Genomic DNA, 15,227 nt, shown 5'->3' on the forward strand with positions numbered 1-15,227 from the left:
ACAGGAACCAGAGCAGCAGGACCCACCACTAGGGCAAGAGGGGCTCCTATTTCCACAAACACAACAGGCTCTGAGGTGTAGGGAACAGTGAGAGGGGTGCTCTAGGAGGCTGAGACAGGCAATAGCCCACAGCCCAGCTCCCTAGCTGGCCAGGTGGGGCTCGCTATCTCTGAGAGGAGGGGTGTGATTCCTCAGTTGGAGAAGACTTGGAGCAGGTGAGGGTCACTTGCCTCATCAGGCCCAGGTGTTGAAATCAGCCTGCAAAGTCCAACAGGGAACAAAAGCTGAGGGGCTGTGTCTCCTCAACTGCCCATGTTGATGGGCCTCAGCTTGTAGGATCTCTGCGGGACTAGACTTTGGATCTGTGGCTCGACCCTGGACTGGGGACTTGGACCTACTGACTTGCCACCAGGTAAGCCAGGGTTTCAGGACAGTTTGGTTGCTCCTAAGAAGCCTGACCGTAGGTTTTGAAATAATCCTCGAATTGTTTAGTGCAGGAGAGGCCTGTCTGTTTAGTGTTCCTGTTGGGTTCGTTCTGCATAATAATTTCGCAACCCTGCAGCTGGAGGGCAGTTAAGAGACCTGGCAAACCTTCTGACATAACGCTGCTTTGGAAAAAGATCCAAGCCACTGGTTGATTCAGGCGATTTAACAAAACATGTTTAAGTAGGTAGGAAAACTCATGATGTCATGGAGGAAGCCCTGCCAACTCATCTTCAGAGATGCCTCCTTCATGCTCGGTTGGAGCCTGTGGTGAAATAAACTTTAGCAGTCTATGGTGGGACTTTTTTTTGTTGGCAACTGTCTGTCTCGGGAGACAATGGAGGAGTGTGTCTTTGTGGGGTGGGGTCAGATTGTTGGAAGGCTGCAACTCCTGTTGTGGCTGTACAGACATGTTTAGTTGCAGCTGGGGCAGATGAAGGCGTCCGGTTGTGCTACTGCAGATGCACCATGGCATTTCCTGCATTTTCATGAGGTGTTTTTTTTAAAAAAATTATTTATAAAATTTTCAAATTTAATAATAAAAGAAAAACATTCCATTTGAAATATACATCCAATTCTAATCTTTCCACTTTCAGACTTCCTTCAGCCTTTCTGGAAATTTTCATGTTTTCACAATTGTTCACATTTCTTGCATCTGTGTTGTTGTTTTTTTTTAAACCAAATTAATCTTAACAATTATTATAAAACAATATTTCTTTCCATTATTATCACAGAGCTTCTTGAAAACCTACAAATGTTAATTGAGCTTCACATATATTCTTAATATACTCTGTAAATTTATTCCAGTCCTCGGTAAATCTCTGGTCTTGCCGGTTCCGAATTTTCCCCGTAAGCTTGTCTAGTTCTGCGTATTCCATCAACTTCATTCTCCATTCTTCTTTCGTCGGGATTTCTTCCTGTTTCCATTTTTGAGCCACCAAAATTCTTGCCGCTGTTACTGCATATAAAAACAACTTCTCATCCTTCTTTTTTATGTCATTGCATTTTCATGAGGTTTGATGACCATCATGGTCCCTTCCAACCCTACCATTCTCTGATTCCACATGGAAGGCTCACACAAAGTGTATGAGACAAGGAGCAGGTTGTCTTCAATTAACAATAATAATAAATTTTATTTATACCCCTCCCTCCCTGGCCAAAGACGGGCTCAGGGCAGCTAACACCAATAAAATGACAATATGAACATAATAGACAAAATAATAATAAAGGTCCAGTCGTGACCGACTCTGGGGTTGTGGTGCTCTTCTCGCTTTATTGGCCGCACGGAAATGCCATTTACCTTCCCGCCAGAGTGGTACCTATTTATCTACTTGCACTTTGATGTGCTTTCGAACTGCTAGGTTGGCAGGAGCTGGGACCGAACAAGGGGAGCTCACCCTGTCGTGGGGATTCGAACCGCCGACCTTTTGATTAGCAAATCCTAGGCTCAGTGGCTTAACCCACAACGCCACCCACATCCCTCCCTGTAACATTATCTTTATCCAATTATCTTTAGAGCTTGTATAACAATGGTCCCACACGAATGCCTAGATTGGCAGAGTAACTTGTCTGGTAGTATGTAAATCCGGCCCCTACCCCTCTTCCAAGCATCTGCTCTCTTGTAACTGGGCTACAACGAAAGCAAAACATTTCACCCATACTTTTGTGTTAGTGACCGTGGGTCTCTAAAGCCATTAAACTCCTTAATTTGCATAAATAAAAACACTTTTTATATAGCAAAATAATAGATGCGAATGGTGACTCATTCTCTTTAGTTAAAAGAAAAATAGGCTGGGCCAAGCAGCTGCATTTAAAGGCAATTGCATTTCAAAAAGTTAATTTCTATTGCCATTATTGACAAAACATAATAGGTGATATTAAGTGGTTCTGCAGGATATGTGGTTCTATGGGACAATAGCGGCTTCCCTTTTTTGTCATCAATGAGGAGCCACACAATACTTAATAAAATTAATAACAAACCCTTCAGTGAGTACACAGTAGTAATTAATTGGATAAGGGTAGGGAAAAATTAATTGTGCCATTAATTTATGCAAAACATTCAGCTTGGCATACATTAATTGCACAATTAATTTTATTCCTAAGCTCTTCCAATTAATTACTAAGCATGCTTGTTGAATGTTTTATTATTAATAATATTAAATATTGTGCAGCACATAATTGATAAGACAAAAGAAAAGTAATTTTTTAAAAAAGAAATAACATAGTTGCACAGGGAGAGTTAATGATGGGGCTGTTCTGATACAATGCCCATTGTTCTGCTGTTTTCAGTTATGTAATGAATGCTTTCTTAGGGATAAGACGAAGGCTATATCAAATATTTCAGGTTATAATGGTTTCTGTGTAGAAGAGCACTGCATAACTCGGTCTTTCCTAACCTGGTGCTCTCTAAATGTTGTTTTGGACTACAAATCCCATTATGTAAGTAAATACTACTTTTATTTATTCACAAAACAATGTGTGTGATTGTCATTTTAAGTTGCAATACCAGGGAAAATCCAGTCTGCCGTAAACAAATCCTGGATTATTGTTTCTAGAAGGTTAAAACAACCTTGTCTTAGTAAAGGTAAAGGGACCCCTGACCATTAGGTCCAGTCATGGCCGACTCTGGAGTTGTGACGCTCATCTCGCTTTATTGGCTGAGGGAGCCGGCATACAGCTTCCGGGTCATGTGGCCAGCATGACTAAGCCGCTTCTGGCGAAACAGAGCAGCGCACGGAAACGCCGTTTACCTTCCCGCTATTTATCTACTTGCACTTTGACGTGCTTTCAAACTGCTAGGTTGGCAGGAGCTCACCCCGTGGCGGGGATTCGAACCTCCAACCTTCTGATCGGGAAGTCCTAGGCTCTGTGGTTTAACCCACAGCGCCACCCGCGTCCCTTAACCTTGTCTTAGCTTCAAAATTTAAGCTGCCGAACTCACTAACATGGGCAAGGAAGGATAATAACTAGACAATATATTCTCTCCTAGTGTGGCTAAATTCATTCCTACAAAGGGGTTGATGGGAGTTATAGTCTGGAGGACACCAAGTTAGGGAAGCCTTGCATAACAGGTTCTCTGTTCTTTCTATGGCATTTTGGCTGCAATCCTATGCACACTTACCTGGGTGTAAGGTAACGCAGTAGGGCTGATACATGAAGGATCACATTCTTAGTCACATGGCTTCCAAATACAGTCAAACTTCGGTTCCCAAATGCCTCTGTTATCGTACGTTTCGGCTCCTGAACTCTGAAAATCCAGAAGTAAATGCTCCAGATTTCCAATGTTTTTGGGAACCTGAACATCAGACGCTGCTTCTGCTTGACGCTGCAAGAAGCTCTTGCAATCTCAGTTGTCAAATGTTTTGGAAATCGAACGGTCCTCTGGAACAGATTACGTTCGACAACCGAGGTTTGACTGTACATGGTTACAAATGCCTTGGCGCAGAATAATCTCTGCAAAGTGTAGGCAAAGGCTATCTTTGCCTAATCAAGCCGTCAGATAAATTGGTATGCTTTTTAAGTACAGTGGTACCTCAGGTTAAGTACTTAATTCGTTCCGGAGGTCCGTTCTTAACCTGAAACTGTTCTTAACCTGAAGCAGTGGCGTAGTGTGGGTTGTCAGCACCCGGGGCAAGGCAAGTAATTTGCGCCCCCTAACCCGTGGATTTGCGCCCCCTAACCCGTGGATTTGCGCCCCCTAACCCTAACCCCCAGATGTTGCGCCCGGTGTGGCCAGCCCCCCCTGCACCCCCCACGCTACGCCACTGACCTGAAGCACCACTTTAGCTAATGGGGCCTCCTGCTGCTGCCGTGCCGCTGGAGCACAATTTCTGTTCTCATCCTGAAGCAAAGTTCTTAACCTAAAGCACTATTTCTGGGTTAGCAGAGGCTGTAACCTGAAGCGTATGTAACCTGAAGTGTATGTAACCTGAGGTACCATTGTATCCGCCTTAAATCAGTGGGATGCAAATGTTTACCTGTGTGTTCTGTGAAAGGAACACCACTGCTAAAGAGAGCCAGTGTGGTGTAGTGGTTAAGAGCGGTAGTCTTGTAATCTGGGGAACCGGGTTCAAGTCTCCGCTCCTCCACATGCAGCTGCTGGGTGACCTTGGGCCAGTCACACTTCTCTGAAGTCTCTCAGCCTCACTCACCGCACAGAGTGTTTGTTGTGGGGGAGGAAGGGAAAGGAGATTGTTAGCCGCTTTGAGACTCCTGAAGGGGAGTGAAAGGCGGGATATCAAATCCAAACTCTTCTTCTTCTCTTCTTATAGACATGTGCCCCCTGTTGTAGCTCACCTGAGGTGTACTTGCAGGAGACTTTCAGAAGGTATCTAGTTGGAGGGTTAGACTGATTTGGAGGGAAATCAATCCTTCAGCCACCCAGGTCTCAGGCCACGAAGGACTTCTTAAGTAAGCATTAGCACTTTTCAGAGACAAAACTAGATGTTTGTCTTTGCTGTGTAGCTTGGAATGGGACACCTGTTTCTTAAAAGCTCAGTAGATCTGACAAGCCAGAAGTCTGTCCAGTCCTTTGGCATTATTATTTATTAGTATTAGCATTAGCATTAATATTAATATTATAGATGTATTATATGTCTACCTTGCCCTTCTTCCCAAAGAAGTTTTAAATTGCATTTGGGAGGCCCTTGTTAGCATAGAAAGGTGACAGAACTGAGTTCTTAACCTGAAACTGTTCTTAACCTGAGGTACCACTTTAGCTAATGGGGCCTTGCGCCGCCGCCGCACAATTTCTGTTCTTATCCTGAAGCAAAGTTTTTAACCTGAGGTACTATTTCTGGGTTAGGAGAGTCTGTAACCTGAAGCGTCTGTAACCTAAAGCGTCCGTAACACGAGGTACCACTGTATTTATAAAAGCACTTTTTATGATTCAGACCACAACAGAGGCAAAGGATTAACCTTCCCACAAGCCACAATTCCAATAATGCTCACCCCATCCTGTTGTGCTTGCTGTTTCATTTTTTAATAAGCAGCAAAAACGAAGAGTATGTTTACTTTGGCCTTGAAGTGTACCTAGAAATGGACCAGGCAACAGTGCCGCTGTTGAATGAAGCACTGACAATATATACAGTGGTACCTTGGTTCTCAAATACCTTGGTACTCAAACAACTTGGAACCCAAACACTGCAAACCCACAAGTAAGTGTTCCAGTTTGCAAACTTTTCCTGGAAGTCGAATGTGCGCCATTTTAAGTGCTACACTTCCAATTTGAGTGTTATGCTGAAGTCTTTGTGTTTTTGCTATTTATTTTGCGGCTCTTTTTGTTTTGTTTTTGTGACTGTGTGGAACCCGGTTCAGCTACTAATTGATTGATTGTGTGACTGCAATACATGGTTTATTGCTTTCATTTTATGGATCAATGGTCTCGTTAGATAGTAAAATTCATGTTAAATTGATGTTTTAGGGGTTGTTTTTAAAAGTCTGTTTTAGGGGTTGTTTTACTTTATATGGGAAAGCGCGCCTTGGTTTTTTGGAATGTTTTGGTTTTGGAATGGACTTCCGGAAGAGATTAAGTTTGAGAACCAAGGTTCCACTATACTCCCATTTCCTGGTCCCACTTAGCAGTGCTAGTTTTAAAACTAATGTCAGTTACCATGGCAGCCCCACAAATAATGCATTACAGTAGTCTAACATGGAGGTTACTAAAATATAAATAACTTGAGGCTCAGTTCTCAGTCCAGCTGTGGTGCACCTAGAAATTTCTTTGGATTGTTCAGCCGTGAATGCAAATGACTACCTGTTTCAAACAAGTGTCGTCAGATGGTGGGATTTGCTTGCTAGAGGACATTGTTGACTCATCTGTGATTCCCTTATATGCACAACATTTCCAGAACTGCTCTCTCTATCGTTTGGATTTATAGAGCGGAACTTTCTACCCTACGAGGTAAGTTTTTAAAATCTTAACAATAAGCTCTGTGCGGTGGGGGCTGAGGGAAGAAAAGGCCTCCAATATTTCGAAACTAATCCTCTGGTAAGAGGGAGATTTCAATTGTCTGTTTATATAAATACCGCAGCATGTTAAACCTGGCAAATTATTCTAATTAGTGGCTTTTATGCTTTCAGCCTTTGTATCGTGGAGCGCGAGGCATTTTAAATCCATTATTTGTTTGTACAGCAGCCGCACATGACAACAGATCCCAGGGAAACAGTGCATTAATGACAGCAGGTAGAGGTTCCCCACTCGCTAGACCTCCAGAGCTATTTGTTAAGGAGCCTCACTTAGCGCCATTCCACCGGCGGCTAAACAAGCTGTCTCTAAATCCCTTCAGAAATCTTATCGGTGCCCATCAAACAGGGACAGCTGTTTTGTTACTTTGCATTAGGAAGGCAAATGGCCATTTTTAATTCATTACTAATACCACAGATGCAGGAATGGAGGGGTGGGGAGAGGCAGAGCAGAATTATAAGAGCAAAATATTATGATAATAATAGTGATTGTGTTATTATTTATACCCCACCCATCTGCCTGCGTTGCCCCAGCCACTCTGGGCAGCTTCCAGCACATATAAAGAGATATAGTGGTACTTCGGTTTTCGAGCGTCTCGGAAGCCAAACGTTTCGGTTTTCGAACGCCAAAAACCCGGAAGGAATTGCTTCTGTTTTCAAACACGCCCCGGAAGTCGAACGGCTTCTGCTGCGTGTTTTCCAATTTCCCCAATGGAAATTGCAGACGCCCCTTTGCGCCTCAGATGTCAAATGTTTCAGAAGTTGAACGGTCTTCCGGAACGGATTACGTTCGACAACCGAGGTTCCACTGTATTGGCGTTTCCTCAACTGCTTTATCTTTCCCCCCCTTTCCCTACTCATGTGTAACCAGAGGATGCACCTATTGCTCAGCAGCTCACAGATTATCCTTAGCTCAGATCTTAAATCAAGCCCGCCTCTTCCTAAGCAGTAGGTGGGATGTACCTCTCAGGAAAAGGACACGCTATATGCCTGTAGTGAGCTTATTCTCCGAGTGACGGTTGTCATTAAGCCAAAACAACAACACCCCCAGACAATAGGTAGGTATCAGTCTTAGAGTAGGGTTACCAGACATCCCCGGTTCCCGGGGACAGTCCCCAGATTTGCAAATCTGTCCCCAGGAAACGTGGCAGCGGCAGCCTCAGCAGCCCGAAGCCAGCCTGGTAGCGCAGTTGTCTCTGGCTGGCTTCAGGAACTGCTCGCTGCTTGCTGCCCCCGCCACTGCTGAAGGGGAACCAGGGACATATCTCCTTCCCCCTTTGTTTTAACAGATTGGGGGAGGCTCAGGAGTTGCAGGTGGGCGGCCGTTGCCCAGGAGGGGCGCAAGGCGAGTGGTTTCTGTTATGTACTGAAGTTCTCACCCTGGACCAGCAGGGGGATACTGTAGATAGTTCAGGTCCACATATGCAAATAAGGGATTGAAAGTGACGTTCAGTGATTGGATAGTTACAGAAAATGGTTACTGTTCTAGTGGAGCTCTATATAAGCAGGCTGGCTGAAGCCTTCAGTTCAGTTCTGTTCTGGCCTGTGAATAAACAAGAGCTGTTTGAAGAATCGCTGTGTCATCTGATATGTTCACCCACAACTTAACAGTTTCTCTATCAGGCAAGATGCAAAGCCCTTCAGTCAAAACAAAGGGGGAAGCGGGGAGGAGATTGGGGGAGGCTCGGGAGTCATGGGCAGGTGGCAAACAGTTGCCCAGTTTTTCAAAAACTCTGTGCATTTATGTTTCACAGGGTGCGAAAGAACGGCTTTGCACCTTTATACAATATGCATGTGTGCTTGGGCCCAGGGTCTTTTGCCTCACCATCCCCACTACTAACTCCCTGTTGCTACTCAGCTTAAAAAAAGGGGGGGAGTGTCCCGGGATTCATTTAAAAAAATCTGGTAACTATATCTTAGAGGATGCCCAAGGTTTGGGGGGAAAATATTGGGGTGGGGGGGAGCCTTTGATGTTACAAAAGTTGCACGCCACCTCTAATCACTACCGTGAGATACCAAAATTAGGGTTGTGTTTTGCTGAGTTGGAAAAAAAATTACCTAAGGGTTTCTGCTGCTGGAGCCCTTTTTAAATATCCAGGAAATGTGGGAGAGTCTCTGTTGCCGGGATATGTGTTGTATGCTGATAGAGAGGTATGCCAAGATCTGCCATCAGTTGTACAGAGCAAAGGAATGGCAGTGGGATGCAGCTTTCGAAAACAAGTAGTTAACCATAATACAGTGGTACCTCGGGTTACATACGCTTCAGGTTACATACGCTTCAGGTTACATACTCCGCTAACCCAGAAATAGTGCTTCAGATTAAGAACTTTGCTTCAGGATGAGAACAGAAATCGTGCTCCTGCGGCGCAGCCGCAGGAGACCCCATTAGCTAAAGTGGTCTTCAGGTTAAGAACAGTTTCAGGTTAAGAACAGACCTCCGGAACGAATTAAGTACTTAACCTGAGGTACCACTGTACTGCTAAAAAGTAACTTGAGTGGTAACAGAATTTCCCACTCCATTGTCAGCAACAGCCAGCTCTTAATTATGAGATCTCACACGTGAGTCTGGAACAGGTAGTAATGTTCATTTTGTTATAGTTAAGAGGTGCATAGAAACACAAATATTCAGAAGAAGTTTCTCTTCAGCCAGGCATTTGGCTGATGAATATTCTATAGTTGTTTAAATGTGTCTGTAGGAGGGGAGGTTGTTGGTTGCTTTTGATTTATTAAGTACTTTGAGTTTTAATCTGGTATGTTTATGTTGGAAGTGAGAGCTGGACCATAAAGAAGGCTGAGCGCCGAAGAATTGATGCTTTTGAATTATGGTGCTGGAGGAGACTCTTGAGAGTCCCATGGACTGCAAGAAGATCAAACCTCTCCATTCTGAAGGGAATCAGCCCTGAGTGCTCACTGGAAGGGCAGATCGTGAAGCTGAGGCTCCAATACTCTGGCCACCTCATGAGAAGAGAAGACTCCCTGGAAAAGACCCTGATGTTGGGAAAGATGGAGGGCACAAGGAGAAGGGGGCGACAGAGGACGAGATGGTTGGACAGTGTTCTCGAAGCTACCAGCATGAGTTTGACCAAACTGCGGGAGGCAGTGGAAGACAGGAGTGCCTGGCGTGCTCTGGTCCATGGGGTCACGATTTTTGGATGAAGGGCGGTATACAAGTTTAAATAAATAAAGAAGAAAAAGCTAAGGAGTAGACTCTACACAAATCTGGAGTGGAGTTCCTAAGACTGTTGGATGGTGTCTTGTACGCCTCCTTCCAGCAACTCCTGCAGCCAAGCTGGTGTCAAAAGTATTGATTTGCTTTCCTTTGAAGACCAAGAGGGTCTTGTCATTTGGGCAGCCCAAGACCTCCATACACACCTGCCCAGGTTTGCTCTCCAGAGAGGTCTCTTCGGTGCTACTAATGCAGCAACAACAACACGGGAGGCAGTAGTTACGAGTTACTGGTTTCTGCAGCCACAGCAGGTGCTGTGATCCTCCAGCGTTTTGACTTCACCACTAGAGGTGCACTCCATGGTCTCTTGCGACAGACAGGTGCCAACAACAGCTGCCAGGTGAGTGTAGGGTTGCAGCTGAAGTGCTTTAGTTTGGTTGGATCACGTACTTGCATTTTAGAGAAACGAAACAGTGGTAAATTGGGGGTCATGGCGAGGTTTCCTTGCATTGCCCCAAACAAATAAGCACAAAGACTATTCCAACTAACTTTGCTGGGCTCAGGGCCTTAACTCCTAACCCTGAGACTCTGGGAGAAATTTCTAACAAAGGCAGCCTTATTTCTAGTTCAGCATGTTTAAGGACAGCGTGTAAGCGTACACATAGACTTTGCACCATCCAAGTAAAGGTAACAAATGTAAAAGCTGATCCAGCAAAGATGGAATCTCCTGGCCCATGGCTGAGTCATCTAAAACGACTGGAAAGAAATTCAGTCGAGACAAACACAGCTAGGACGATCTGCTGACCAGACTCATTAGGTGGTTCTTATTTAGAAATTACAGCTGGCAGCAAACAGTTGAACTTACTCCTTTCGGAATTAGGAAAATATCTCTCGTGTTAATTTAACATCGGCTATTGCAAAAATGCAAACTTCTCTCTCTCTCTCTCCATGCTAATTAAAAACAAAACAAAACATGGGCATAACTATCTGGATAGCTTAGTTCAGGGATGGGCAAACTTGGCCCTCCCGATGTTTGGGGACTACAATTCCCATCATCCCTGACTCCTGGTCCTGTTAGCTAGGGATGATGGGTGTTGTAGTCCCAAAACAGCTGGAGGACCAAGTTTGGCCAACACTGGCTTAGTTGGTTAGAGCGTAGTGCTGATGACGCCAAGGTTGCAGGTTCGATTCCCGTACGGGGCAGCTGCATATTCCTGCATTGTAGGGCATTGGTATAGATGTTCCTCAGGGTTCCGTCCAATTCTATGATTCCAAGTCCCAGCCACCTTGAGGTAAATTCATATATTTTTACTGCCTGTCAACGCAGCAGCAATCTTTGAACTTAACATGCTTACAAGTGTTAATTAAACGAAAGAGGCCAGAGTTCACTTGCGTTCAGCAAAACATGACTATTTTCCTTCTCGAAATGATGACGGGCCTAAGTTTCCTCAGAAATCCTTGATACATTATTCTCCATAGCCTCATTAAACACAGCTCAGGTTTTTGAGAAAAACCACACACCATCAGTCTTTGCAGATGGAGGTCTCCTTGCAAAGCGAACTATGCAGCGCCACCTAGTGGTGTGATAACTTTTTACTCTTTCTCTTCTCCCAACTTTCTACAAGGGGCAAAGATTAAAAGGGAAAGCATCCCTAGCTCACGAGCAAGATGAATGTATCCTGCAAGCAGATCCACAGCACCTTTTGTTTTGCGAGCTGCAGTGCCCACTGCTTCCCTAGGCGCATCTTTCAGCACCAATGACAATTTGAATCTGTGACTTGCCTCCTGATGAGATCTGAAGTGAAAATTACACAGCTGCGTTATGGAATGTGCCAGAAAGGTGTAGCCTCCTTTGAGAATTTTCATATAAATTCTCAGTATTATGAACATGTAAACCAAGGTATTCAGGAACAGATTATTTTTAAGAAAGTGATTGAGCCACAAAGCAATGGTGGTTGGGGTCTTGTGAGGAGAGCTGCGTGTACCGAGGTCCTGTGTTTTTCTGCAAGCATGAAAAACCTCTAGATTTGGCATTAATCACTGAATACCACCCCGCAAAAGAGAGCTTGAATCCATATTAAAGCATGGAAGAAAATCCCTCAAAACCTCCTGAAGCTAAATGGTGACTACACAGATTTCTTTTACTAGGTGGGCTGGAATTCAGTGCCTCTCCAATGAAAGCAGACTAAATGATGGAGAATAGACCGAGTGCTTTGTTAGCATAGTTTATACAGGGCCGCAAAGCTTACCTTGGGGTTAATTTGTGATAATGTGTTTAAGTAGCAGAGACTGCAGGGCTCATGTTAAAACCCGTATATTTTTAAGAATATATGTTTTACTAAATATATGTTTTCTTTGGTGAAGGCTGCTCCCCTCTTAGAAACAGAATGCTGCTTAGACTAGTATGGAGTGATTTAAGAATATAGGAAAATAGCAGATATTAGCAGCGTTGAGGGAGGTTTCAATGGTACATTATCGCATCCAGTCCAGCACCATTTTTTCCAAATGTTAAAAGTGTGGCACCCTATTATAACAATTTTGTGGTGAGTGCAGGCACCTTTTTCCTTTTAAGAGCACTGATTGTATCTCTACCAAGGAAATCCACACCCCTCTGCTAAAAAAAGTACGACACATTTGTTTCTAGCTTCCACAGAATGTACCGTATGTATAATCTGAAAGGAAGCGTGCAGCATGTCTTAAATTGTGGGTCTGTAGGAGGGGAAACTCTGTAGAAAGTTTATTCTCCACAAGTATGGCAAAACTGCCTTTACCAAATAGATTAGTGAAAATATTTTGACCCACTTCATGGCTGCCCAACAGCTTAAGTATACAGTGTATTAATAGGGTTGCCATATTTCAAAAAGTGAAAAGTTGTGCCAAAGTTGTTGAACGGTTTTTATTTGCAAAATCTCCCCCCCCCATGTTTTCCTTTTTTTAAAAAAATAATTTTTTTAATTGCCAAAATATAAACATTTCTGATTTTAACCACCCAGACACAATTTTTGGCGGACAAATTCCAGTTATGTCTGGGAAATTCTGTACATATAGCATCCATATGTTTTAATCCTGATAATGTACTGTGTATGAAGATGGAAAGGATCGCCAGAAGGGCATGTTTGCACCATGTCTCCAGGGCATACGCAAACCTGTTACTTTGCAAAAGGTCAGGTTGAAATGCTGTGTAGGAAGATGATGGGCTGCTTGGTAAAGACTCCAAAGCCTCACAGGCAAAACTATGACTGTACCTAACAGGATGCAAGCTGTTAAACCACCTGGCCTTCAGAACCAGAGGACCAAAGGACTTTCTGGTACTCCACACGGCTCAAGATAAGGCAGGCCCTTTTCGGATTGCACGCTAATTTATAGAGATACGCAGAAGCCCAATGGGAGGTTGGGGGGGCCTGGGACCTTGGAGAAATCGCTTGCCCACAACTCCTGCCACCTCTGACTGTTGGCCACTGCTGAGGGGGGAGGCAAGGCAAGGCCTTTTCATTGGGCAGCCATTTCAGAGATGCATAGTGGCTTTGCACAGGGGATTACCTCAAAATATGGGACTATGGCAACGCCATGATTGTGAGAAGTCTCCCTTGAGAAAGGATTTTTTTTTTTTTAAAGCACTGCTTGGACATGAGGGGACGTGAATACACACACAACACTTTCTCCCCATTGTTTGCGTAACTGTGCATCGTTCTTTATAGGCCTATTCCTGACCTGAGGCCACCTGTAAAGGGACCCCTGACCATTAGGTCCAGTCGTGGCCGACTCTGAGGTTGTGGCGCCCATCTCGCTTTATTGGCTGAGGGAGCCGGCGTACAGTTTCTGGGTCATGTGGCCAGCATGACTAAGCCGCTTCTGGCAAACCAGAGCAGCGCACGGAAACACCGTTTACCTTCTTGCAGGAGCGGTACCTATTTATCTACTTGCACTTTGACGTGCTTTCAAACTGCTAGGTTGGCAGGAGCTGGGACCGAACAATGGGAGCTCAGCCCGTCGCGGGGATTCGAACTGCCGACCTTCTGATCGGCAAGTCCTAGGCTCTGTGGTTTAACCCACAGCGCTACCCGCGTCCAACAGACCTAATGACAGCACTTCCTCCCTCCAGATTAGCTTTCAGAAGCAATTCAAAACAGAAGTGTGGGGATGGTAAAAAAAAGTTTAACCAATCCCTGCTGTGCAGGACATTAGGTTGTGCTCCTATGCAAGCATAACTCCCCCTTAACTCAAAGGGCTTTGAAGCAAAAATGCAGAGGCTCAGGCCTCTAGTAAGCTAGTTGCCTATTGGACCATAAGGTTAAGGCTCACCTTGTTACTCAACTTCCAGAGGTTACCAGCCTGTATTTTTTTTAAAAAAATAACAACTTTATTTTAGTCGTCAGAATTTAATTTTTTTAAACTGCAGGCTGCAAGTGCATCTTTCTCCATTTCTCCTTACTAGACAGAAGCAAAGGAAATGAGTCCTTAATTTTTATTTTTATTTTCTGTTGTAGGGAAATACTGCAGCTCCAGTCCAGTGCATCATCTTCACTCAAGCAGAGTGCCTTTGGGTCCATGGTTGGGGCAGCACTTGCACAGAAGCATATCAGGCTAGTGGAGTGGATAAAAGTTCTGTTTGCTACCCGGATCGGCATCTATACTGGATGTGGAGGAAGCCAACAAGGCTGGCAAAGCAGAGTGTCTTTTCTACTTTGCCGGGGGGAACCAACCAGCTGGAGCGCCTTCCTGACTGCCAATGGTAACCAGGCCAATTGGGTGAAGACAGGGTAAGTTACACATTGGCAAGCTGCATTATCTTTTCTTCCTCTGTGGAGCTAGTGGTAGTGTTAGCACTGAATGATCTCTGCAGCTGAGACGCAAGAGTTTGTTATTCATTGCATGCTGCAGTCTGTTTGAAACGAATAGATGTGTGACCTGGACAGCTTAGTTGGTTAGAGCATGGTGCTGATAACACCAAGGCTGCAGGTTCGATCCCTGTATGGCATGGCTGTATATTTCTGCATTCCAGGGAAGTGGGCTTAGAGTTGGAAGGGACCCTGAAGAACAGCTATGATTCTATGACTGGGCAGGCAGAGGATCCTCTTTCTCTCTGCAAGGTAACACCCCTCCCTTAAAAGAGCAAAAGCTGTAAAGCACCTGTTTGCCCAACAAAGGGGCATCTGCTGGAGTAAGGGGAGTCATTTGGTGTGCCATTCCTAGTTTCTGCTTGCCACGGTCCATGCAACGCCCAAGCCAAGCACCTCAAAGTTCAGGTCAGCAAGTGTAGTCAGCATCTACTTAACTTATTGACACAGCCTTCCTTTTACATGAACCCTTTAAAAAGGTGGCATTTACACTCCTATTTGGAGTGGACTTAATTTGACATTTGAAGAACTGCGAGACTGGGGACACAGAAGCTATTTATTCAGCAGTTAGTTGTCCTCCCACCTCGCAAAGCGGCAGTATTTATTGCCTAGAAATCAATTTAAGGTGGACATCCTACAAATATTTACTTAGGAGCATGGCTCGCTGGAATGGTGGTAGGCTTGGACTTTGCAAATCAGTCATTGGGCTTTAAAGAGAACAGATTCTCCATCTTCTGGACTCGAGTCCAAGTTAAATCCAGCTATAGTGAAATGTT

The 15,227-nt window shown here is 44.5% G+C and overlaps 1 long non-coding RNA gene across 1 annotated transcript; it reads left to right on the forward strand.

Annotated features, from left to right (window-relative positions):
• Positions 1 to 271: 271 nt before the first annotated feature.
• On the forward strand, positions 272 to 14,986 carry LOC310833822. The gene is made up of 3 exons (XR_014558946.1): positions 272 to 412; positions 2,828 to 2,922; positions 14,101 to 14,986. It is a non-coding gene; the product is annotated as an uncharacterized lncRNA (long non-coding RNA).
• Positions 14,987 to 15,227: the final 241 nt, after the last annotated feature.

Source organism: Podarcis gaigeae (genome assembly GCF_964106915.1).
Source record: "Podarcis gaigeae genome assembly, chromosome: 1".
In the NCBI taxonomy this organism is placed as follows: Eukaryota; Metazoa; Chordata; class Lepidosauria; order Squamata; family Lacertidae; genus Podarcis; species Podarcis gaigeae.